Source organism: Cetorhinus maximus, chromosome 1, assembly GCF_964194155.1.
Source record: "Cetorhinus maximus chromosome 1, sCetMax3.hap1.1, whole genome shotgun sequence".
In the NCBI taxonomy this organism is placed as follows: domain Eukaryota; kingdom Metazoa; phylum Chordata; class Chondrichthyes; order Lamniformes; family Cetorhinidae; genus Cetorhinus; species Cetorhinus maximus.
This window is the reverse complement of record NC_135879.1, coordinates 131,812,916-131,839,141: the sequence shown is the minus strand read 5'-3', so window position 1 is coordinate 131,839,141 and position 26,226 is coordinate 131,812,916. Positions and strand designations below refer to the sequence as shown.

Sequence of the window (26,226 nt, the reverse complement as noted above, 5' to 3'; positions counted from 1 at the left end):
CACACATTCATTTTTCAGGTGCCTTAGGACCAACTTTAGTGGGTGGCCCATGCATGCCTGTCCTGTGTCAAAAGTGCACCATCCACTATATTGATTCGACTCTTCCATCGGGATCCAGAACATGAGCCGCAACTATTCAGGAAGTTCATATTAACATTAAAATAAGAGTCCTGCATTGGATGTGAGATTGGTCTGCACTTGTCTGCTTTGCAAATATTCACTCATGAGTGGCGTGGCAGTGCTACCTTTGTGGCTGGAGGTGGAGCGGGAGCACCAAAGAAGACAGCAGTAGACAGGGGATAAGGCAGAAGAGGGAGGTGGGAGGGCACTATGCAGAAGGCCTTACTGTCAGCGGGTCTTCAGGGAGAGTGCTGACTCTCTCTACCCTGGGAGAAATCAGGCAAAGCAGAATGAGAGAGCAATGGGCTTGCTTTGCAATGCAGCCTTTCCCAGGTTACAATAAAAGCCATATTTCATTGTTCAGACCATCAGCATGTCCAAACAATGATTCCACTGCCTGGAGTGTTTTGGAGGAACTCTGTAATACATCCATGACCGGGTCTCCAAATTTGTTGTGGCGCATTGCAAGCTGCATAATTTTGCTGTTCAGAGTGACCTTACTTACACCACTTGGGCAGAGAGAAGTGGAAGAAGAGGAGGATCACTAGTCCCCCAGCTGTCCGAGCTTTTAACAAACAACTAAGATAAGAGCACCTCATCTGAACCTTCCTCTCCTCCCCAATAGACCAGCTGTCTCACCATTCTTGTAACCACTATCTTCAATACCACCATCTGCTTACTTTCCTACAGTCCAGCCTCATGAGCTTGGCTAAGATTAATAGCACCATAACCAAATCAAGAACAATACAGTTTACTCAAATAAATCAATTCATATTTGTAGAACAATTAAATATGCAAGGATCACCCTGTGCAAATCATTATTGCCTGTCTTCTCTGCTGATCTACCTACCCTAGTGCTCCTACAAAGTATTACTCCAGTGGTTACAGCTTAGGAGGTGAAAAGTTTCTAATCTTCCATTAAGGACACAAGATGCTTGTTGTAGGTGATTTTGAGCAACCCTGGATTTTGAGTGCTGTTTGCAGACTGCAGCATTTTGGCTGGGCTGAGGCAGTCTGGCCCGGCTGACAGTATAGCCCTGAAAAGGGGGTTGGTTGTGGGTAGATGACAGGGGAGCAGGCAGACTGCCATCCTGAGAGAGAGCACAGGAGGTGTTGTAGCCAATGTCACTTTCATGAGGTTGCAGCTCACCACTCCTCTGGCTCTGCACAAGAACGGAGTGTAGAGGTCATGTCAACACTAGACCTCAGAGCCAAGATGGCAGCAGTCTAAGCTCCCTTGCTGCTACTGAAGCTGGGAGAGATGCCACCAGAGATCCCATCATTCTGGGTCTTATTGCTGTGGTCATGAAGCTGACCATTCACTCCATACTTAACAGAATGGTCTCCAGGCTCTGGAGTGAAGTCGCAACACAATTTGGAGTTGGATTCCTCTGTGCTCTAAACCCCTTTGTGCAAGCTTGCTGGTGGGCTGCCCAGTACATTTAGTATTTTGGGATGTGTGTCCATCTGCCTTCATCAGTAAACTTGGCTATCCAAGTTATCATTTGCAGCAGGGATAGCGTGCAATCTCGGTTTCTGATTAATCGGCATATGTGTATTTCTGTCCCCCTGCACTACATGCCTGTGCCCGGTGATATGTCACATGAAGACGTCCCCTCTAGCTCCAGACTGTTTTATTTTCAAACGGATTTAGCATTACCAAATGTTTTGGCAAGTGGCAAGTAGAAATATCATTATCCCAAAACTTTATTACAATATACTAAAGGTTCCACAAAAAAACTTCAAATAGAAACTGCTGAAAATGAAGGACCAATTCATCAGTATCAGTACAAAGAATAGATATGTTAATGTTTTGGTGTAATTCTTCATTAGAACTAAAAACTGAAAGATTAACAAGCATTTTAATAGAGTTAGAAAAAGGGAAAGAATATACACTAATTTTACCATTGCTTGAGGTTAGCTATAAGATGTAAAGTATAATAAATAATGGCTTAATATCAGGGAACACTGTAGACGTAATTTGGGAACATCTTGTGGAGAAATTTGTGTGCGAGAAGGGTGGTGCAATAATCTTGAGGCCCTTTCTATTTTTAACATATACAAGTGCTCATTGCTCACAGTAAGTTGGATGATATTCTCTCTTATAGGGTTAAGAATGTTATATCATGTGATGCACAATGTGTTGTTCTGCTGCATTTATCGAAAGCCTTTCAGCAATTCCTGTTGTGGATTCGTTCAGTTGCACAATGACTCGCTTGGCAACTGTGTTACGTTTGATAGCTAACCAGCAGCAGTGGTTGATCATTGGATTCCCATTCAGAGGGCACGTGTTCAAATCCCTGCCTCCAACTGTCACAGCCCAGCAGCTTTAACACAAGAGAAGTGAGTTCCCATTCAGAAATACAAAGGTAAAATGCTGTGGCTGCTGGAAATCTGAAATAGAACAGAAATTGCCAGAAATCCACAGCAGATCAGGCAGCATCTGTGGAGAGTGGAACAGAGAAACCTTTCCGGTTGATATTCTACAGATCATGGACCTGAAATGTTAACTCTGTTTCTCTCTCCGCAGATGCTGCCTGATCTGCTGAGTATTTCCAGTTTTTTTCTGCATTTATCTCATTCAGAGATGATAAAGGCAGCTTTCAGAAGACAGTAAAAGCGTGGAACCTCTCCCCGTGTACAAGTTTGACATTTTTCAGTTGGGAAGGGGCATAAAAAACCTCATGATGGGAGGATAAAACATCAGAGACTTCTGTTGCAGAAAGCAGGCTTCCTGTCAAGTGATCAGCACTGACACAGCCAGTTCATGGCCACTGGACCTCCTCTATGAAGAACCATATGGAAATCTAAGGGCAGTGAATGAGCATAAATTAAAATGAAACATGTTAGTACATTACTCTAGGTCTAAGGATTGAATGCTGATACTTATATTCTTGGCCATGTAACCCTACACAGCACAAATTACTGCAGACAGTCTTAGCAGATGACATCCAGGCCCAAAAGTGCTCAAAATACATGACTGGGACCCAGATACGTCTGGTATGGCCTAGTTTTTGGGATGACCTGGAAGCAAACTTCCTCCTAACAGGTCATTAGCATAAAGGGGGTGGGGAGTCTCTAAATCAGGAATTCCAACACCACGATCACCCATCGGAGCCAAGCATACAATTTGCATAGGTTCATTGAAGGAACATTGCTGAAACCAGAAGAAATGGGGTCCACCTGGAGGATCAGAATTTTTTTTGAATATCCTTGAAATGGTCTCCTGATACAGTGGGGTCACCTTTCTGATTGAGAGGGTGGGAGGTGGTAGCTTGACCCAGTATCCCATGGGAAAATGGGTAAATTGTGAGTAAGACATGATGGTATTGCTTTTTTTTTTGGTTGTTACTTATTGTAGACAAATATAGGGCTGAGTGTTGGCATTGGAGCCATATTCGCAGCTGTACAATTGTCCAAAAGTACTTGCCAACTCAATAGAAGCTAATGGCCAGAATTTTTAGCTTGTTGGGCGGGCACTGCTTGACCTGAATAAGCGTAAAATGACACGGGATGACGCCGGGCAAGCATCCAGACGTCATCGCATACTCGCGCAATATTTTGGTCAGCGGGCGCACGCGGGAGCCAGCAGCGTGTCCGCCGACAATTAAAAGGCCTATTAAGACCATTAAAGTCCCAATTTAATTAAATTTTTCGCTGCTGTCCAACCTTATGGTTGGCGGGCAGACGAAAAGGCCAAGCGGCCTTTGAATTTTTTAGGAAACCTCAGCCACGGGAGGGATGAGGTTTCTAACAGCTATTAAAAATTAAATAAAAATTTAAATATTTCACTAATAACATGTCCTGCTCATGTAAGTCACATGAGGGGACATGTTTTATAACAATTTAAAATTCTTTATTTTTAATTCTTAAATTCTTCATCTCCCTGAGGCGGTTCTGTGCTGGGTGGGACTCAATTGGCCCACCAGCCTGAAATCACGGTCAGGCCCCAGTCACGGGCGGCGGCCAGCTTCCCGACCACTCCAGCCCGCCCTCGCCGAACCAGCCCGATGAGGGCAAAATCCTGGCCAATGTGTTTCCTCCAAAGGAATGGGATGTGGTACAGAAGGTCCTTCCTTCATTGATGAGAGTTTCTTCCTCTGGCATGAGCAGTCTTCACCAGGAATTGCTATCATTAGGAAAGAAGAGCAAAAAAAGGAGGGGGTTGGTGTACATAAACATTAATACTTTAATCACATTTCTAAGGTAATTGTCTTTTAATTCTCACAAATATTTTACCTTTTATGACACTGATTCCAGGGTTTATCAGTAAATGGTAAAAATCAGTAAATTCACAGTTGTAGGGCCGACTTTGCTTCTGGGGAGGGGATGGCAATCCGTTCCCTGCCCCTCCCCGCCATTATTTAACCTCATATTTCAGATATTTTTAAGGTGTAAGATTCAGATACTTTTAATGTATAAATCTTATCTTCTCGAATAATATTCGATCATGGGATATGGGCATTGCTGGCTAGGACAGCATTTATTGCCCATCCCTAATTGCCATTGAGAAGGTGGTTGGGAGCTGCCTTACTGGACTGCTGCAGTCCATGGTATAGGTACATCCACAGTGCTGTTAGGGAGGGAGTTCAAGGATTTTTACCCAGCAACAGTGAAGGAACGGCGATATAGTTCCAAGTCAGGATGGTGAGTGACTCAGAGGGGAATTTCCAGGTGGTGATGTTCTCATCTGTCTGCCGCCCTTGTCCTTCTAGCTGGCAGTAGTCGTGGGTTTAGCAGGTCTATTCTAAGGAGGCTTGGTAAGTTCCTGCAGTGCATTTTGTAGATGGTACACACTGCTGCCACTGTGTTTCAGTAGTGGAGGGAGTGAATGTTGTGGATGGGGTGCCAATCAATCAGGCTGCTTTGTCCTGGATGGTGTCGAGGTTCTTGAGTGTTGTTGGAGCTGCACTCATCCAGGCGAGTGAGAGTATTCCATCACACTCCTGATGTGCCTTGTAGATGGTGGACAGGCTTTGGAAAATCGGGAGGTGAGTTACTTACCGCAGGATTCCTAGTTTCTGACCTGCCCTTATAGCCACAGTATTTATATTGCTAGTCCAGTTCAGCCCCTGGTCAATGGTAACCCCCAAGATGTTGATAGTGGGAGATTCAGTGATGATAATGCCATTGAATGTCAAGGTGTGATGGTTAGATTCTCTCTTGTTGGAGATGGTCATTGCCTGGCACTTGTGTGGCACAAATGTTACTTTCCACTTGTCAGCCCAAGCCTGAATATTGTCCAGGCGTTGCTGCATTTGGACATGGACTGCTTCAGTGTCTGAGGATTTGCGAAAGGTGCTGGACGTTGTGTAACCATCAGCGAACATCCGCATTTCTGACCTTATGATGGAAGGAAAGTCATTGATGAAGCAGTTGCATATGTTTGGGCCTAGGACACTATCCTGAGGAACTCCTGCAGTGATGTCCTGGAGCTGAGATGATTGACCTCCGACAACCACAACTGTCTTCCTTTGTGCTAGGTATGACTCCAATCAGCAGAGAGTTCCCCCCGCCCCACCCAGTTCCCACTAACTCCAATTTTGCTAGGGCTCCTTGACGCTGCACTCTGTCAAATGCTGCCTTGATGTCAAGGGCAGTCACTCTCACCTCACCTCTGGAGTTCAGCTCTTTTGACCATGTTTGAACCAAGGCCGTAATGAGGACAGCACTCCCCTCAAGTAGTAATGTTTGCAGTGTTTCTAGTTTTTAGTAATTTCAATTTTGGGAGATGTAATTTAAGAAGTGAAATGACTTGCCTATATATAATGTCTTTCATGGCCCCAGGATATTACAAAGTGTTTAACAACCATTGAAGCACTCTACTTTTGAGTCACTGTTGTAATGTAGAAAACATGGAAGCCAATTTACACACAGCAAAGTCCTGCAAAAGTAATAAAATAAATGACCAGATCATCTGCCTTTAGTGATGTTGGTTGAAGGATAATTGTTGGCCAGGACACCAGAAGAACTTGCTCTGCTCTTCATATAATGGTCATTATATGTCCACCTGAGAGAGAGAAGGTGGGACCTCAGTTTAACATCTCATCCAAAAGATGCCCGCAGTGCTGTACTGAAATCACAGCCTATGTTATGTGCTGGAATCACGGAATGGGCTTGAACCCTTGACCTTCTGACTTAGTAGTGAGTGTACAACCACTGAGTCAAGGCTGACATTTGTAAATCAAACTGCACTTAAGTAATACAAAAAGTACTGAACGTTGAAATAATGTTGAAAAGTAGAAGGTGAACCTGATTATACTGAAACAACAGAAACAACCCGAGCACTCCCTCACTCCTCCCCTCAAATTCAAGCACTATTGCTTCAATAAATAAGATATAGGTCAGTTAACACTGTACCTTTGCTTAAAAAGGGAGCGAGGGATAGACCGAAAAATTACAGGCCAGTCAGTCTAACCTCGGTAGTGGGCAAATTATTGGAATCAATTCTGAGAGACAGGATAAACTGTCACTTAGAAAGACACGATTAATAGAGGATAGTCAGCATTGTTTTGTTAAGTGAAGGTTATGCCTGACTAACTTGATTGAATTTTTTGAGGAAGTAACAAGGAGGATTGATGAGGATAATGCAGTTGATGTGGTCTACTTGGATTTTTGGAAGGCTTTCGATAAGGTCCCACTCGGCAGACCGGTTTAAAAAAAATGAAAGCCCATGGGGTGCCGGGGAATGTGGCAAGTTGTATACAAATTGGCTCAGTGGCAGGAAACAAAGGGCAATTGTTAATGGATGTTTTTTCTGACTAGAAGGCTGTTAACAGTGGGGTTCCGCAATGCTCAGTACTAGATCCTTGCTTTTTGTGCTATATATTAATAATCTGGATGTAATTGCAGGAGAAATGATCAAGAAGTTTGGAGACAATACACAATTTGCCATTGGTTGTTAGTGAGGAGGATATCTGTAGACTGCAGGAAGGTATCAATGGATTGGTCAGGTGGGCAGAAAAATGACAAATGGAATTCAACCCAGAGAAGTGTGAGGTGATGTGTTTGGGGAGGTCAAACAAGGCAAAGGAATGTGCAATAAATGGAAGGATACTGAGAGAAGAAGTAAGGGACCTTGGAATGCATGTCCACAGGTCCCTGAAGGTAGCAGGACAGGTTGATAAGGTGGCTAAGAAGGCATACGGAATACTTTCCGCTATTAGCCAAGGCATAGAATACAAAAGCAGGGAGGTTATGCTGGAGCTGTATTAAACATTAATCAGGCATAACTTGAGTATTGTGTGCAGTTCTGGTCACCCCATTACAAAAAGGATGTAGTTGCACTAGAGAGAGTACAGAGGAGATTTACGAGGATGTTGCCAGGACTGGAAAATTGCAGCTACGAGGAAAGATTGGATAGGCTGGGGTTGTTCCCCTTGGAACAGTGGAAGCTGAGGGGAGATTTTATTGTAGAAGTTGTACAAGGTTGTGAGGGTCTGGATAGAGTGGATGAGAAGGACCTATTTTCTTCAGCAGAGAGCTCAGTGATAAGGGGGCATAGATTTGAAGCAATTGGTAGAAGGATTAGAGGGGAGATGAGAAAAAATCTTTTCATCCAGAGGATGGTAGGGGCCTGGGACTTACTGCTTGAAAGGGTGGTAGAGGCAGAAAACCTCCACTTATTTAAAATGTGCCTGGACATGCAACTGAAGTGTCGTAACCTTCAGGCTTGCAGATCAAATGCTGAAAAGTGGGATTAGGCTGCGTGGTCCCTTTTTTGGCCAGTGCAGACACAATAGGCCAAGTGGCCTCCTTCTGTGCTGTAAACTTTCAATGATTCTATCTGACCTTCAAGAACATGAGAAGTTAGTCCACAAGGAGAAGTAGCCAACAGCTACTAGGAGTAATCAGTCAGCTGATCAGTCACCTGGCAGAGCTTCAATTTTTCTCGTACATTATATCATCTTAATAGACTCAATGGACTCTGCAACCACAAAAATCGTTTTTTTTTACTATTTGTGGTTACAGTGTACTAGTGTTAAATGAAATGACTCCATTAGCACCATTATAACCGAATGGATGGCCAGAATTTTACATCCCCTCTGCCCAAGGAGTGGGCTGGCAGGCAGAGGGGCATAAAATTGGGTGCCATGGCAGTGGCGCTGTGGGACTTTACCCATAGCAGGGGAGATGTCAGATCCGTGGTGTTATGACCAGTCCCTGGGTGAGGTCCCCCAATTTGTTAACTTCTTGAACGGGATGCCAATTTTGTTATGATCCAGGGTGAGGAGAAATGAGCAGGCTCCCCCTCTTTATTCAACCCTCTTGGTTGGCCGCAACAAGGTTAATTCAAAATGGATCCCTTTCCCCCGTGGATACTTTTTCCCAGTCCAAATGTTTTAGAGCCAATTTAATCAGGCTTTCTTGAGTCAAAGAAAGAGTAAGTTTATTAGTTACTAAAACCCGAGAAAAAAATAGTAAAGATACAACAAACATATACACACAGATTAGAAATGAGAAGCTGAGTCCAAAATAAAATTTTTTTTTAAAATATGCAAATCAGCCTTTGGCTTGTCCGTGAGGAGTAGATGGCGAAATGTTGCGGCTGTTAAGTTGGGTGATCCCAGTAGAGCTGACTTTGGCAGTGGCGCAGTTGGTTTAGAGGCACTTGGTTCTGCGGGTTGGCTGAGGAAGCTGTCCTATTTTTTTGATTGTGGATTTGCTGACTTGACTACAGCAAAAGAGAGAGAGAGAGATAGCCTTTTGCCTGCAAGCTGCAGGGATGTCTCGTTGATCTTCTTCTGCTGTCACTCTCACAGATCACACTAGCACAGACAGATCAGCTAGCTAGTTTGGCAGTTAGTTTTATAACCCATTTTCTCATGTATTCCTGGAAGGGAAAAAGAAAACTTATCTTTCACCCAGAGTCCATTTTCTTTCAACTCAGATAATTTCCACATTCTGAGATATAACTCAGCAGGAGATGGTTTGGGATGTCTGATGAGATGTGGCAATCTGTCTCCATTGTCTCTGCAACCACAGGAGACTAAAGTTCAGTCTTTTGCATTTCATCTCTTCCTTTCAAGTGTCTCTGTCTGAAGTAGGCCTTGACACCTTTTAAAGTGCGACATTCCATGTTCTATCGGGACTAGTTGGTCACATATAATCCACATAGGAATTTCCCATAAGTGATTACTTTACATTTCCAGCCATCTTTTGCTCAGTCTTTGCTTGTATGTCTTTTTTTTAAGAAAAACACGTCTTCCTTAAAAAGTTCAACATGCCTGTGAGTAATGTGGGCTGTAATCCACTATAGTAACAGTGTCTTACTAAGAAAGTCAACATAAGATCATAGGAGCAGGAGTAGGCCATCCGGCCCGTCGATCCAGCTCTACCATTCAAACAGATCATGGCTGATCACCTACCTCAACGCCATTTATCCCCACTATCCCTTAATCCCTGATGTCATTAGTATCCAGAAGCCTGTCGATTTCTGCTTTGAACATGCTCAGTGATTGACCTTCCACAGCCCTCTGGGGTGGAGAATTCCAAAGATTCACAACCTACTGAGTGAAGAAATTCCTCCTCATTCAGTCTTAAATGGCCTACCCCTTCTGAGAAATGTACATAATGATGGTATCAAATTGAAAGAAAAAACTTATATAATTCTGCGAAGATTAGTGATAGGCCAGAAGATTGGGAAAATTTTAGAAACTAGCGAAGGATGACTTAATAAACTGGGAGAAATTAGAATATGGGGGTAAACTGGCATGAAATATAAAAACAGACAGAGATTCTACAAGCATATAAAAAGGAAGGGACTAGCCAAATTAAATGTTGGTCCCTTAGAGGATGAATTACTGGTGGGAAATAAGGAAATGGCAGAGGCTTTGAACAAGTATTCACAGTAGCAGACACAAAATGCATCCCAAGAACAGTAGAAAATCAAAAGCGAGGGAGGAACTTGAAACAATCACTATCACTGGAGAAAAAGTACTGGGAAAGTTAATGGGACAAAAGGCTGACAAATCCCCAGAACTGATGGCCTGCATCCTGGAGCCTTAAAAGAACTTACTGAAGAGATAATATATGTATTGATTGTAATCTTCCAAATTTCCCTAAGTTCTGGAATGGTTCCAGCAGATTTGAAAACCGCAAATATAACCCCTCTATTCAGGAAAGGAGGGAGACAGAAAGCAGGGAACTATAGGCCAGTTAGCCTAACATCTTGTCATTGTGAAATGCTGGAAACCATTATTAAGGAAGTAGTAGCAGGACATTTAGAAAGTCAAAATACAATCAAGCAGAGTTAATGTGATTCTTTGAAAGGAAAATCATGTTTGACAAATATATTAGAGTTCTTTGAGGATGTAACAAGCAGAGTGGATAAAGGGGAACTTGTATTTGGATTTCCAAAATAGTATTCGAAGAGGTGCCACATCCAAGGTTACTACACAAGAGCTCATGGTTTTGAGGGTAATATATTAGAATGGATAGAGGATTAGCTAACTAGCAGGAAACAGCCTGGATAAGTGGGTCATTTTCAAGTTTGCAAACAGTAACTAATGGGATCAGTGCATGGGTGTCAGCTATTTACAGTATATATTAATGACTTGGATGAAGGGACAGAATATATTGTAGCCAAATTTGCTGATGATACCATGGACGAGAGTTTCTTGCCTCTCCCACCGCCGGGGTTGTTCAGTCCCGCCGAAAGTCAATAGACTTCCGGCTGGGTTGCCGAATCTCCCACTGCGGGTTCCGCCACAACGGGACCGGAAAATCCTGGCCCAGGTTAGGTGGGAGAGCAAGGGCAGAATTTTACGTCTCACGGGTGGACAAGCGCCCGACCCGATCGGGCGTAAAATTGCACGAGATGACATCGGGCGAGTGTCATCGCGCACTCGCACAATATCTCGCTCAGCAGGCTTGTGCAAAAGTTGGAAGCACACCCAGCGACAATCAAGTGAGCAATTAAGCCCATTAACGGAGCAATTGTCTGCGATTTTTCGTGGCTCATCCAACCTTACGGTTGGTGGACGGGTGAATCGGCCAGGCGGCCTTTACAATTTTTGTCAAACTTCATCCAGGGCGGAATGAAAGCTCCGTTAGGAAATAAAACTAAAATAAATATCTAGGGACAGCATTTTTATGAGATATGCTTTCAGGTGCTTCATTTTGATGCATGCATTTTTTTGCAGATTTTTACAGTTTTATTTCAGCTGTCTGCCTTCAAAGAGCTCTCTCCCAGTGCTCACCCACGCCCGCGGTGACATTGTCACCCGCCCTCTCCCCGCTCCCGCCCCGGCAGTGCTGAGCTTTTCAGCGCGCATTTCACGCTGGCTGGCTGTTAATTTGCCAGCCAGCGTGGAATCACGGTTAGGCATCCATTTCCCAGCTGCTCCCAGGCCCGTTGATCGCGCGTGCCCGATAACTGAAAAATTCAGACCCAAGTTGTGTAAAGGACATAAGTATTCTGCAAAGGAATGTAGATAAAGTGAGTAGGCAATAATTTGGCAGATGGAGCATAATGTGGGAAGAATAGAAAAGCAGGATATTATTTAAGTGGGGGATGTTGTGGTGCAGAGGAACCTTGATGTCCTTGTACATGAATCACAAAAAGCTAGCATGCATGTACAGCAAGTAATTAGGAAAGTAAATGTAATGTTGGCTTTAATGAAGGGGGAAAGAGTATAAAAGTAGGGAAATCTTGCTGCTTCTGCACCAGGCTTTGGTGAGACCGCACCTAGAGTACTGTGAACAATTTTGGCCTCCTTAATTAAGGTGGGATATGCTTGCATTGGAGGTAGTTCCACGAAGGTTCACTAGGTTGATTCCTGGGATGAAGAGTCTGTCTTATGAGTAAAGGTTAGAGCAGGTTGGACCGATACTGATTGGAATTTAGAAGAATGAGAGGTCACCTTATTGAAACATATAAGATTCTGAAGGGACTTGACAGGGTAGATGCTGAGAGAATGTTTCCCCTCATGGGGAAATCTAGAGCTAGGGGGCACAGTTTCAGAATAAGGGATCTCCCATTTAAGGTGGAGGTGAGGAGAAATTTCTTTTCTCAGAAGGTTGTTAATCTTTGTAATTCTCTACCCCAGAGAACAGTAGAGTCTGGGTCATTAAATACATTGAAGGCTGAGGAAGACAGGTTTTTGATTGACAAGGGATTCAAGGGTTATGGGTGGCAAGTTGGAAAGTGGAGTTGAGGCCACAATCATATCAGCCATGATCTTATTGAATGGTGGAGCAGGCACGAGGGGCTGAATGGCCTACTTCTGCTCTTATTTTGTATGTTCCAAATTATTTGTTGCAAATTAATAATGAGTGAACCTTTAGTTCGTCACCATAATTAATTTCTGTTTCATGTAAAAGTGCAAACAGAGCTGCCCTAAAGCTGGTTAAGTCATAACCTGCCTGGTTTATAAGCACCTATATTTGTTTAAGATTGCAAGCACTAAGAGTGTATATTTTTCGAGCTTGCTTAGTTTTTTGCAGCCCGTTGAACTGTGGAAGCATTGTGATTTGTATCCTAAAGAATATGTAGGTGTATCTTAGGCCTGCTTCAGTTCTTGGCTGCCTAAAAAGGTGTGCTGTTTGCTTTGTGTCAATGCTCCTGCAGGCTGGTTTACTGTCACTATGTACAGACTGTTTTTAATGTCACGAATCTTTCTTTTGCCATCCCTGCCCACTATTGTTTACAAATGAGAACAGTTTGTTTTTCACTAATTCCTATTGGTGAAACTGTACAACACAGATAAGCCCATTGATTCACCACAAGAATGTTCAATTGCAGCATTTTAATTGATAAAGTTGAAGCTGCACAGAAGTTGTGCTCAGTTCCACAATAGATGCACTGACATAGAAATGAAAGTAGAAAAGGGAATTGTAATAAACGAGGAGGGAAACAAAAAAGTAGCTTAAATAATCGTGTATCAATTTTAAAAATTTCTTATCTTATTGGATTCTTCCCAAATGTAAGTTTGCACTGTGTGCACTAGGGAGAGGCTGTTTACGTATGACTAATTTTCTCCCTTACTGATTCCCTCACTAAAATATTTTTTTTAAAATCCCATCTTTGTGAAAATGTCAAGGCTTCATTCCCCTTTTTCAGTCCTCAAGGTTTGACTTAGTGTGTCTGAAATCCATTAGTTACACACTTGGGTTACCATCAATTTTCAAACTGATTATGAATTTACGGCAACAGGTAGTTTAAAGCCTACCCCACCCACCAAAGTTTCTTCCAATTGCCCTCAGCAAATGGCTTCCCAGAAATTTAAATAACCAGGGATTATTGACCAATGAAGAGGCATAAGTACAGTATAATAAAGTTGCACAATTCTCGTGATCTGGAGGAAAAGTTGCTCTTTGGCAGAGGCATCAGTGCTAACCCCAATTGTCAAACTCAGGAAAACTGAAAGGTACAGCAGACTTTCTTTTTACAACTACAAAATGTAACATTGTAAAGTAAATGAGGTAGAAAGCTGTGGTGTTAATTTACTTCTCGTAATCATTTGTCTAAATCAATATCATCTTATTCCAATGCTAGTGGTAAATGAAACAATTGATTTATTTTCTGTGAAGAACCTTCTCATTAAGCTCCACTTCAAATACAAGTTGAAATGTTTACTATCTATTAATAGTGAAAATAGCTAGAAACTTTGCACTTTGATTTGCTGTTTGTTTAGTTTACCACAATTAAGAGTTTATGGTTTAAAGATATTTAGCCAAAAGGGGCTGTTTTCCATAAAGTAAATACAAACATGTTAACTTGCAAAGTCATTTTGATACATCACTGTCACCTACTGTTTATATTGAAGTAAAGATGCAGTTAGTTACACAAGTATTTGATAAACTAGGATTATATAGAGCATTATGTGCAGCTAACCACAGTTTGTTTGGGTTCATTGTCAGTGTTGAGCAAATGTTGGCCTAAATAATAATCAGTATAGTTTTATACAATTTTGTGAAATAATGATACTTTCATAATTTTTGAATCTGAATTTGAGAATGTGCACTCTTTCAGCTAAGTAAAGTTATCTGAGTTGTCGTTATTGTGGGTGTTACCCCTTCTTATGTTTTTATAATATTCTAGTTTTATATCTCCTAGAATCAGTAGTTATCTTTGATTCAAAATCCATTCTTCAATGTAACGGCTAAGTGAACACTTAATTCTTGCTGCATACTTTATGCAAAATTGCTGCTCTGCCATGAGAATTTACGGATGAACAAAACTAAAGGGTTAATATGATATTGTCTTGTAAAGCCAGGTCCTTAAGACCATTCTGTTCATTTTTTCCTTTAAATTATTAACTCCACTAAGACGTCAGTGTGCAACACTACCCAGCAATAAATCTAATTGCCTAATTCTTCATCTGCTTCCAAAGTTCCAAAGGGCTAGACTTGCTCCAAAGATCAGGGGTCAGGCACAAGTTGTTTCGCTTTGTAGCTTTATTATGCCGATGCAACAGAATTTACAGATATGATAGTTGCATGATTTTCTCCAGATTAGCAAATTCATGCAATAGAAGACTGTGATTAGTACAAGTCAGACAGTGGTACCACTAGTTAATCAGTAACCTGCTATTGCTTCAGGTTTCCTTGGTGCAAGGTACTCATTAGAGTGAGGTCAACTGTCAACTGAAAAGAGTTACCAGCTTTATAGGTGTGTGACAACTAACTGAAAAGGTTTAATAATTCTTTAACATTGTAAAAATATAATTGTAAATTTATCACAACCTGCAAAAAAAAATGTTTGTAGTGTGCAAAAATAAATTTGTGTTATCTTCTGGGAAAAATGTAGTTGCTGATAATCTTGGTTGATAACATTTAGGGATTTCAACAAAAAAAAATTAAATGAATTTGCCAATGTCTGGAAACATTTTATTTAAAGTTTTTTTTTCATTTTTTAAAGAGATAATATTTAATTTATTTTTTCCTTAGAAATCCATAATCCTTTAACTTCATCAATTTCTTGAATCATTTCCTAAATTCAGAATTATGTAGATAACTACTCAGGTGTCATTATCAAATAATGAAAATGAAATAAAAACCAAAGATGTCATTTTCAGGTGAAGCACAGTTAGAGGGCCAGCATAATTAACTAGCGAATGCAGATGTAGTCCATTATCCGTTTTAAATAAAATCAGAGAACCACAAAGTGTGGAAGCAGGCCTTTCAGGCCATGTATTGGCTCTTTGAAAGAACTATTCAATTAGTCCTATTCACTGCTTCTTCCCTTATAGGCTGTAACTTATTTTCCTTATCAAGTATTTATCCAATCCCACTGTGAAAGTTACAATTGAATCTGCTTCCTCCACCCTTTTCAGATAGTGCGTTCCAGATTGTAACAAAATTGGACAAAAATACACCATTAGAATTGGAATGCAAGAGTCCATAGCACATCTCTCCAAGGCCATCCCTCCACTTTAACACTCCTCCCTGGCCTCTTGAACCCGGCCCCCAAACCTCTTTATCCCCCTCCCTCTTCAGTGAGGTAGGACTGCCTGTTGTCATTGGATAATGTACTGTAATGCATCTGAACATTTTCCCACTTTCACAATGCTGGTCAATTTAATGGTCACTTACCCTTTAAGAAGAAAGCACTGTCATTAATCACTATATTAAAAACATATTTAACTTTGCATAGAGCATTACATTATGACATTTTAAGTTAACAACATATTTTGAACTTACCTCTCAAAATGTTCCTGACTAGAGATCCCTCATGGACACCTCTGAACTGTCATGAACCACATTACCTGCCAACATGGGCCTGACTCCATGAAAATAGCAGGAGGTCTAAAATACCCAACCCTACATTTCAGGGTGGGGAGTGTTGACTGCAGGCATGTAGCCCACCCTCTACCCTGCGCTAATCAAAATAGCTAACGATGGGATTGGGGTCAGGATTTCATAAGCAGGACCTGTACGCCTCCATCTCCATCTGTCTGACATGTGTTTGCCCTGTGTTGGGAAAGAAAAATCCAGGTGTCAGGTTTCACATGTTTGCTGATACACCCAGCTCTACCTCTCAACCCCTCTACCACCTCTTTGTGGTGCACCTGCTTGTCTGACATCCATTCCTGGATGTGCTGCAATTTCGATCAATTAATTATTGAGAAAATTTAAGCAAGTGCCTCTTTTCTGCCAAAAACTCCGATGCCACTGATTCCAAACCTTTCCCTAGTCATTGTCTTAGCCTGAGTCAGACAGTTTGTAATTTTGGCTTCCTATTTGATACTGAACTGAGGCTTCTGATCACACCTCCTCTCCACCCACTTCCATGTCCATGATGTCGATCGTCTTCACCTCTGCATCAGCCCATTTGCTGCTGAAACACTCATCCACGCTTTTTACACTTCCAGACTTGACTGTTCCAATGTTGTCCAGTCCAACTTCCTGTTCTTCAGCCTACAAAAACATGAGCTTATCAAAAACTTTGCTGCCCATATCCTTTTTATCCATCACCCCTGTGCTGACTCACCTATATTGGTGCCAGTCGACAAAGACTTCCATTTTATAATTATCATCCTTTCATGGCCTTGTGCTCCCTTTCTTTATATCCTCCTCCAGCCATACAATACTCTGAGACCTTTGCATTTCTCCAACTCTGGCCTCTTACTTATCCCCCACTCCCTTCACCCCACCATTGGCAATGGTATCTTCAGCTACCCAGGACTGAAATTTCATCATTAAACCTTTCTGACTCCAACTCCTCCTTTAATACCCTTCTTAAACCTTTAAATTGTATTTCTTTTTCATAATATTATCAGTGCCAATTGTATGTGAAGCATTTGAGAGTGGTTGAAGACTAATCCTTGGAGATTTAAATATTAGCTAGGAATTAAGTTTATTTCTTAGTTTGCTAATGTAACAAATACCATTTACTTAAGTAATCCATCATCATGTCAAAGTCAGCACTTTTGTCAGAATGTGACATCATCTGCATTTCCTGCACTTTGCACTGTGACATTAAGGATACTTAATAAGGTCCCTATAAAGATATGTACACTACAGCTCATCTGAATGTAAGAGTCATCATCCATACTCAAGTGTTACGATCTTATTTTTTAATGCAAACATTATTTGAACTTTCCTTTGTATGAGCAAGGCCTGATGTATTGGTGATAAAACAAGTGGGATCTACTATCACATGTTAAACCTTCATGACTTGGATACTGTGCACAGCAGTTGCTCTTTAGTCACTTTTAAATGAGTATTGAATTCCTGCATAACCTGTTCACAATGGCAAATGTATTAACATAGTTTTACTTCTCCTTGCCAATTTTGTCTTTTTTCCTCCTAACTTGAAAGTGTTGATACCTTGCTGAGGCCCTCCAGAACCAGTATCCTCCGCCAAAGGGCCATTATTCGCATGATGAAAGTCAGACTGATTCTATTCTTATACTTCCACGCACACTTCCAGGATGTGTTTCTGGACAGCAACTAAGAGTGAGAACCATAGCGAATTTTTCTAAACTGGGCACTGAGCTCAATTGTTTCCCCTTAGTGCTGCATAGCCTAGCACCTAGCACTAGCGCAGATCAGGGATCACATTTGGGACTTTCCTATTGTAGATACCTGTTATTCACTGGATACACTCTATAAGACAGACCCAGGCAGAGAAGGAGTTTTCTTTGTTTTGGTCAGTCTGCCCATGCCCGCTGAAGGGGGAGGTGGTGGTGTAGTGATATTGTCACTGGACTGGTATTCTAGAGACCCAGGTTAATGCTCTGGGGTTGACCTCGGCAGATGGTGAAATTTGAATTCATTGGATATCTGGAATTAAAAGTCTAGTTATGACCATGATCAATTGTTGTAAAAACCCATCTGGTTCACTAATGTCCTTTAGGGAAGGAAATCTGGTCTACATGTGACTCCAGACCCACCGCAATGCGGTTGACTCTTGAAAATGCCCTCTGAGCAAGGGCAATTAGGGATGGGCAATAAAATGCTAGCCAGTGACGCCTACATCCCCTAAGTGAATTTTTAAGAAGTGGAGATTCCCACCTGCAATATTAAACTATTTATCTTTTTCACACGCTGATCTGTTTTGGCCTTGTATTAGTTTAGCTCAGTTCACTTTCAACAACTTGCAGAAATGTTAGATGATAATAATTACTACTTGCCAGTGAAAGATTACAAGTGAGTCTCATATCACTGTACAAGAAGTTCTAATTCAGCCTTACTGAAACCACTTATGTGCTTAGCCAGCATTCATCTATATTGATCCTCCTCCACAACCACTTCCCTTTACACAAGCAAAGTAGAACTGATCAATAAGATATTGTTTTAAATGGGTTACACTTCTGACTGCATTAGGTCATTTTATTGAATTAGGTCATTTCTTACTGACTTTACCTAGAAGAACTTGAAAGCAGCTCTGGCTTGGTTACTGGGAGGAAAACTGTGTTTTCATTACAGTGCCATTTTATTTTCCTGACAAAATGATTAATTTCAATGTGGTTTATGTAATTTTATTGCACTGTGCAGCGAACAACGAAAAAGTGCATTTGACAAATACACTTTTGTAAAGATAGCAGCCCCTTAACAACTTTTGCATGTATTTTTTCCTGCAATTTAGATCCCGATGTAGCAGTTCAAATTACAATTAAAAGTAATATTTATTATCTTTTTAGAAATAAAGCTAACAGTTAAATGTACCAACCGATTGTTTGACTTCTCTTTTGTTTTAATGTGATACTGACGTGTTTTCTTTTCCAAAGGTGACCTTTGTAATAATGTTTAAGCCCCTGCCTTATGCATAAAACACTGGGCCCTGAATTTCCTGAGGGTTTGTCATGACCCCTGTTATAATTTCAATGGAAGTTCAGTTGAACCCCAGAGAAACCTAATATCTCCAGGACCTCCACCGACCCCCTACCAAATTTGCAATTGGAGATTGGGACAATTTCGATGGAAATTCAGGGCATGTATGTTTGTTCACTTCTTAAATGAAGTTCACTTTCAAAACTGAAAGAATGATACATGGTAAAATACTGTAGGAATGAACTTATTGCATGAATTTTTTTCATCTGCTAATTGATATCCATAGTGATGCTCACAGGCATTCTGGATTTGCAGCATCGTTGTGATGGTTAACTGTTAACGTGGCCTGTCCCTTTCAACCACTGTCAGGCGTGCACTGCAGAAAAGTGATAGGACTAGGCACATCCTGAGGTCAATTATCTACTAAATGTTGGCAATGTTTTTGCAGATTGGCAGATGTTTGTAAATCTATAATACCTACCATGTAAAGAGAGGCTTGACTATCAAGGTTGTTAACGTCAGCAGAGAATATTGGCTTCCTGTCTTGTTAGATTTTTGGCTCTTTGCACATCAGCCATCACAATTCAATGTGCATGTACTAACTGAACGCGAGAGATTTTTTTATTGCTGTGATAGCATTGGAAATGTTCTAATTTCTTTTCAGCAACCCACATCATGTACTGTTTACGGTGTTACCTATGAAAGTTTAATGCAGCCATATGGCATTCATTTGTCGACAGTTTAGCACCTCTGTTAAAATAACAGAGAAACTTGGTACAAACTTAATACATATTCATCCAGAAATATCATAAACAATAATTTCAGACCTGATATTGAAGTGCACTTAGTTATGAAGGAGGCTAAGGGGTGACCCAATTGAGGTGTACAAAATCATGAGGAGCATAGATAGGGTAGACAGGATAGACTTGTTTTCCCTAGCTGAAGAGTCAATTACCGGGGGCATAGATTTAAGGTGATTGGTAGAAGGATTAGAGGGGACATGAGGAAATCTTTTTCACCCTGTGGGTGGTGGGCGTCTGGAATTCACTACCTAAGTTGGTGGTTGAGTCAACTCATTTAAAAAGGTAGTTGGATCTGCATCTGAAGAGCTGTAACCTGCAACCGTAGCAAACCAGGCGCTGGAAAGTGGGATTAAAATGAGCGGCTAGTTTCTTTTTTCTCTTTTTGGTTGGCACAAGCATGATGGGCTAAACGGCCTCTTTATGCACCATAACTTTTCTATGGTTCTAATATTGAATAAAGAAAACTTGACAGGCTTGTTTGTGTACCTGTCCAGGATATTTTACTGTGTAATGTCTCCTACATTACAACCGTGACTGCACTTTAGAATTGTTTCATTGGTTGTAAAGTATTTTGGGACATCCTGATGTTGTAAAAGATGCTGTATAAATTCAGGTTTGTTTTCCCCTTGGAAGAGAAATATCTAATGAATATCAGCTCCTTTGATGGTCCATTGGCTAAATGCACTGTTTAGTGTGGTACTTAGCCACATAAACCAAGAAAATCTCAGGTTCAACACAGACTGCAGTGAGCTAGCTGATTTCAGCAAGATTATCATTGGAATGCCACAAATGGCCTCTGGCAGAGTTGAGCTCAGAAGGGGAAAATTCAGCCAGTCTATCCTCCTGACCACTATCCAATGATTTCTGTTGCAAATCAAACGTTAATATTAAATCAATTGTACTTGATTCTGATGTTTTCAGTAATCAAATGGCCCACCAACATTCACCTAATTAGAAATGAAAACTGAAAATGCTCAGAAGGTCGGGCAGCATCTGTGGAAAGAGAAACAGAGGGCAGAATTTTGCCGTCAGCGAACAGGGGGCAGGGCCCACTCGCCGACACGTAAAATGACGCAGGATGATGTCAGGGGGAAGCCCCAACGTCATCCCGCCCCATTTAAATTTTCAAGAAGGCGGGGGCGCAGCAAAATCAGCTGTGCGCCCGCCGACCTGTCAATGGCCAATTGAGGCCATTGAGAGGATCATTTAAACAATTAAAGGACCTGCCCGTCCAACCTTAAGGTTGGTGAGTCGGCCAGGAGCCCCAGGTGGAGAATAGAAAAAACATGAAACCTCATCCACTGGCGGGATGAGGTTTCATGCAGGTTTCTAAAAAGTTTAATAAGGTTTTACTGTAAATTATGAACATGCCCCATCTCATGTGACATTGTCACATGAGGGGGACATGTTAGGGAATTTTCTTGTCTATTTTTAACCTTTTTAAAAGTGTCAGTGATCTCCCTGAGGCAGCACTTAGTCTCAGGGAGATGTGCGCTCTTTCTTGCACATGCGCGAAAGAGTGCACTCTCGCTTTTGGGGAATCCCTCCCACCCGCACAGGAAGCGCATAGCTTAATGGCCCGCCCACATAAAATGGCAGCGGGGCCCGCTTCTCCGGTGGGGATCGGTTCTCCGCCCGCCAGAGATTGGGTCGGGCCCGCCCACCCGGCAGGCAGAAAATTCTGCCCAGAGTTAACGTTTAAGATCTATGACCTTTCATCAGAATGTATTACATTCCAATTTTCCCCAGTTCTGATGAAAGGTCACGGTCCTGGAATGTTAACTCTGTTTCTCTCTTCACAGATGCTGCTGGACCGGTTGAGTATTTCCAGCATTTTCCATTTTTATTTCAAATTTCCAGCATCCACAGTATTCTGCTTTTCACTAATTACTTGAAGAATGGTTACTTGGTCAGTGTATGAGACAGCACCTGGCATCAATGGAATATATTCTCATACGAGTCAGTTCCTTCCCAAGAGGAGGGGTGAAAATTGCTTTGTTGCATGTTTTACATTAAGGTAAACCAAATTAGTACTGACAATTTAATGAAATTCTTTCGGAAACTCCTGAAAAATATTTCTGTCTTTTTCTGGTGTTTCTGAAGTTCTTACAGACAAGCAAGAGAACCTTCGCAGCAATTTACTCTGTGTGTCACTGATATTAATGGGCCAGTTTTCAAGTGGAACAGGGAAAGGAGTCAAGAAGAAATCTTCTTGATACACTTCACTGTTCATTTGAAAAGAAGATAAGCAGTACAGCAATAGAGAAGCAGTCGGCTTTATAAACTCTAAAGGATAGTAAGCCATACAGACTCAGTCATTTCAATTTCCAATTGCCAGTTCTGGTTGGAGGCATTCCTTGAGGTTGATTACATGACACCTGGCACATGGTGTCTGATCATATGACATCTGCAAATGTAACTGTTTTATAGCGTTTGAATTGTTGTTTATGGTTGGGATCAGTAAGAGGTTTTTGTGAACCATGGACAGCATTTTCCTGTTGGCGAGCTGGGGGCGGGGCCCGCTCTCCAACGCGTAAAACAACACACGGTGACGTCGGGTGTACGTTCCAACGTCACTGCACGTCATTTAGATTTTCGGTTTGGCGGGCACGTAGCCGAGTCGACTGCTCACCCACCAAACTGTCAACGGCCACTTAAGGCCTTTAAAAAAGTAATTAACCCAATTAGTGGACCTGCCCGTCCAACCTTACGGTTGGCGGGCAGGCGAAGAGCCCAGGCAGCCTTCAGAAAAAACATGAAACTTCACCACGGGCGGGATGAGGTTTCATGAGGGATTTAAAATGTGTATAAAATTTTTTAATAAAAGGAATTGACATGTCCCTGCTCATGTGACAGTGACAGGAATATTTTTTTCTCCCTTTAATAAAGATTTCAAACTTGAGCCGATCTCCCTGAGGTGGCACTTTGCCTCAGGGAGACCTGTGCGCTATTCCGTGCGCATGTGCGAAAAAGCGCACTCCTGGCTCAGGGAACCCCCCCAGCCCACACAGGGAGCGCACAGCGCTTCTGGGCGGACGTCATGTTGGCCCACCCACGCAAAACAGTGGCAAATCGGAAATCCGCCCACCCTCGCCCGCACCCACACAAGCCCCCCAACAGGGGGGAAATGCTGCCCCATCAGTATTTGAATGATAGAAACTGAGGGCAGGGGAGTAATATGCAGGGGGGAGCCAGAGATGGGAGGAACTTTGATTCCACAAATAACAAAACTGAAATTACACCAATAATTAATAGCAATGCTGGCAAAGCCTGCAGTAAGCTAATAGCTCACTGACTTTCTATGTGTAACTAGTAGTAATAGGTATAACACTTCAACATTCTGCCTATAAATAGTAGTAATTACATAACTGATTAGCCAGAAGCCATACTGCACAAAGTCCAGACAGGCTCCCCATTCGATGCCACTTTTAATAAACCCCATCTCTCTATCTCTTTGCTCTCTGGTTTTGGCTTTAGCTCTCTGTAAAGATGACAACTCTGAATTGGGAACCTGAGTCAGAGGTATGGACATCTGAATCAGGTTACCTGATTGCATTGCTGCACCCCTACTCCCACTATCTTAACAGGTACAGGGCAATGTGAGCCAGCTCCCATTAAAGTGAGGCATTCACTTATGTGAGTAACTGATGCATTGAACCTGAGAAGGCAACTATGTCAGACCCAAATTCTTAACCATGTTACTTTTTTTCTTTATTCCATTTATCAATTGGCATTTTCAGTTTTTCTCTTTCCTAATTCCCCACTAGTAATCTTCTTCTCCAGGTAGCAGCTCGATTATTTGAGGATCGTCAAACCACAGCTTTATGCTGTGATGTTACCATGGGGCAGGATGAGGAGGCAGGCCCCAAGTCTTCCTCAGCTGGAACGGGGATCAAATCTTGCACTGTAGGTGTTATTCGAAGCACGCATTAACCATCGAGCCAACTGAGCTAACAAGCTCCCCCCTCCCCACCAATAATGTATTCATATTGCTTGTAAGGAAGATTGCTGAACAGTGAGAATTGCGGCTTATAGAATGAAGTGAAACCAGAATATTTTCATGATTCTTTCCTATGTGAGAATGTTTTCTAACTGCATCACCTGCAGCACTTCTAATTCCAGAGAAATTCAGCAAACTGCCTGATATCCTTCACTCATTTTTAAAACCCTTTATCCAGGCAAAAGAATCCAGGATTCGTAGAAAACTAGTGATAGATATCATTGCAACCTAGTGATGGAAGATCACTGGTTATCTAGTGACTCCTGCATGGGTAGATATTGGTTGAAAATAGAATAGGATTGACTGTGATTCCCCCATGTCCAAATAGCTTGTTAAGAGCATGTGGATTGTTGAACAGTTAGTTGAATGACGGGGGCAAATGCAAGGACAATAAGAGATTGCAATTATATATGTTTATATTATTAACAGATTATTGGGAGTCTTAATAGTTTCTTTTTTACAATCTGCACGATGTCAGTATTGTAACATGGGGCTGGATTTTACAGTGGGGTGCAGGGCATACTGCTCAACGCCCCCAGAAGAAAAGTCAGTCCTGGACAGACGGGCTTTAAAAAACCTGCCCCACCGCCCCCGCCCCAGCAATAACACGCTAGGGCAGGCTAAACAAGCTCAGGGTTGGACTGCGGCCCCTCAGTGTGCAGGAAGTCTGACTCTCAAGAACTGCTGGCTAATCCGATTGGCCGTCAGCTCTAGTAGTCCTAGCAGTGCCAGAACTCAGGTGTAAGTTTTGCTGGGGCTACAAGGAGGCGCTGGAAGAAGAGAAATGGCTGCCAGAGAGAGGTAAGTTCGGGCTCTTAGGGCAGGAAGGCATCACAGACCTTCAGGAGGGGATAGAAGGGGGTGGGGAGCTGGGTTTTGGAGGGCATGCAGGGAGGAATGAAGGGTGGCATAACATTTTTGGGAGGGGTGTCCCTGATGCACAGAGGGCATCCCCCGATTGATGTGCCCTTGATTTCCCCTTCCCTCCCACCCCCTCAAAGAAGCCTTTTTGAAAACCACCTTTGCACTCTGGCCCACTCGTCACTGCTCAGCGTTTTATGGCAGTGCAGGCAGATTGAGGCTCTTAATTACCAACCAATTGGGCAGTTAAGGACCTCAATAGGCCTAAGGGTGGGCAGCCTAGTAGACATCTTATTCAACCCCTGTATGATGGAGAACAGGTCCGGTCTGAGCGGGAAGGAGGTGGGCTGGGCACCCAACATATTTTACGTGGCCCCTACCCCACCCTCCCCTTCCTCCCACTGACAAAAACATGCCCAGCAGGGGATGTTAAAATCCAGCACATAAATACAATTGTGGTGCTCATTGATGGACAGAATTAAAGAATCCTACAGAATCCCAAATAATTCTGTTTTCTGATTTATTGAATTGATTTATTTTCTGAATCTCTGTCCTCGCTCCTGAAAATATGGAATTGTGAGTTATGGTTGCATGGACAACAGCTGGCCTCTGTCAATCAACCAACTGCTCAACAATCCACATCTGTTTAACAAGCCATTTGGACATGGGGGAATCACAGTCAATCCTATTCTATTTTCAACCAATGTCAATCCATGCAGGAGTCACTGGATAACAAATAATCTCCTATCACTAGGCTAGAATGATATCTATCACTAGTTATCTACTAATCCTGGATTTTCTTTCTCATCTCCAGCCCATGAAAACTGAGATTGGTTATTTTCACTCCAGCCAGGAGCAGTTAACTGGATTCAGTCTGGGACGTTATTAGTCTGAATGGTTTACTGGGCAATGCTGTTACCCGTAAAATGTTATCTATTTTTGTATATGAAATGTAACACGGTTAAGTTTTATGTTGTACAGAAATCTTACGACAGCAAGATGTATTTACATTTTGCCATTAATGTTAATAAAGCATCCCAAGACAACTTTGCAGGAGTGTTATAAAACATAATTTGACACCAAACCGCATAAGGAGGTATTAGGGCAAATGACCAAAAGCTTCATTAAAGGTTTTAAGGAGCGCCATGACAAGGAAACAGTGGTACAGAGCTGGAGAGTTTTAGGGAAGGAATTCCAACGCTTTCTGCCTTTGCAACTGAAGGCATGGTCACCAAAATCAGGAATGCTCAAGAAGCCAGAAATAGAAGAGTGCAGATATATTTGAGGGTTTGAACCATAGACTGGTTACAGCACAGAAGGAAGCCATTTGGCTGATCATGTCCATGCTAGCTCTGTGCAAGAGTAACTCGCATAGTCCCATTCCCCTGCTTTTTCCCTGTAACATTACAAATTTCTTCTTTCCATATAATGTTCAATTCTCTTTTGAAAGCCACAGTTGGCCCTGCCTTTACCACACTCTCAGGCAGTGCATTCCAGATCTTAACCACTCACTGCATAAAAAAGCTTTTCCTCATATTGCCATTGCTTCTTTTACCAATCACCTTAAATCTGTGCCCTCTGGTTCTTGATCCTTCTACCAATGGAAACAGTTTCTCACAATCTACTCTGTCCAGACCCCTCATGATTTTGAAGTGTTGTGGGCCTGAAGGAGATTTCAAAGATAGGAAGGGGCATGGCCATGGAGGGATTTGAAAACGAGGA

General features: G+C 42.1%; 1 protein-coding gene across 7 annotated transcripts in view; it reads left to right on the top strand.

The window, feature by feature from the left end:
• Positions 1–26,226, top strand: part of rbm47 (RNA binding motif protein 47) — a 259,787-nt gene that overhangs the window by 204,465 nt on the left and 29,096 nt on the right. The window lies entirely within an intron of this gene.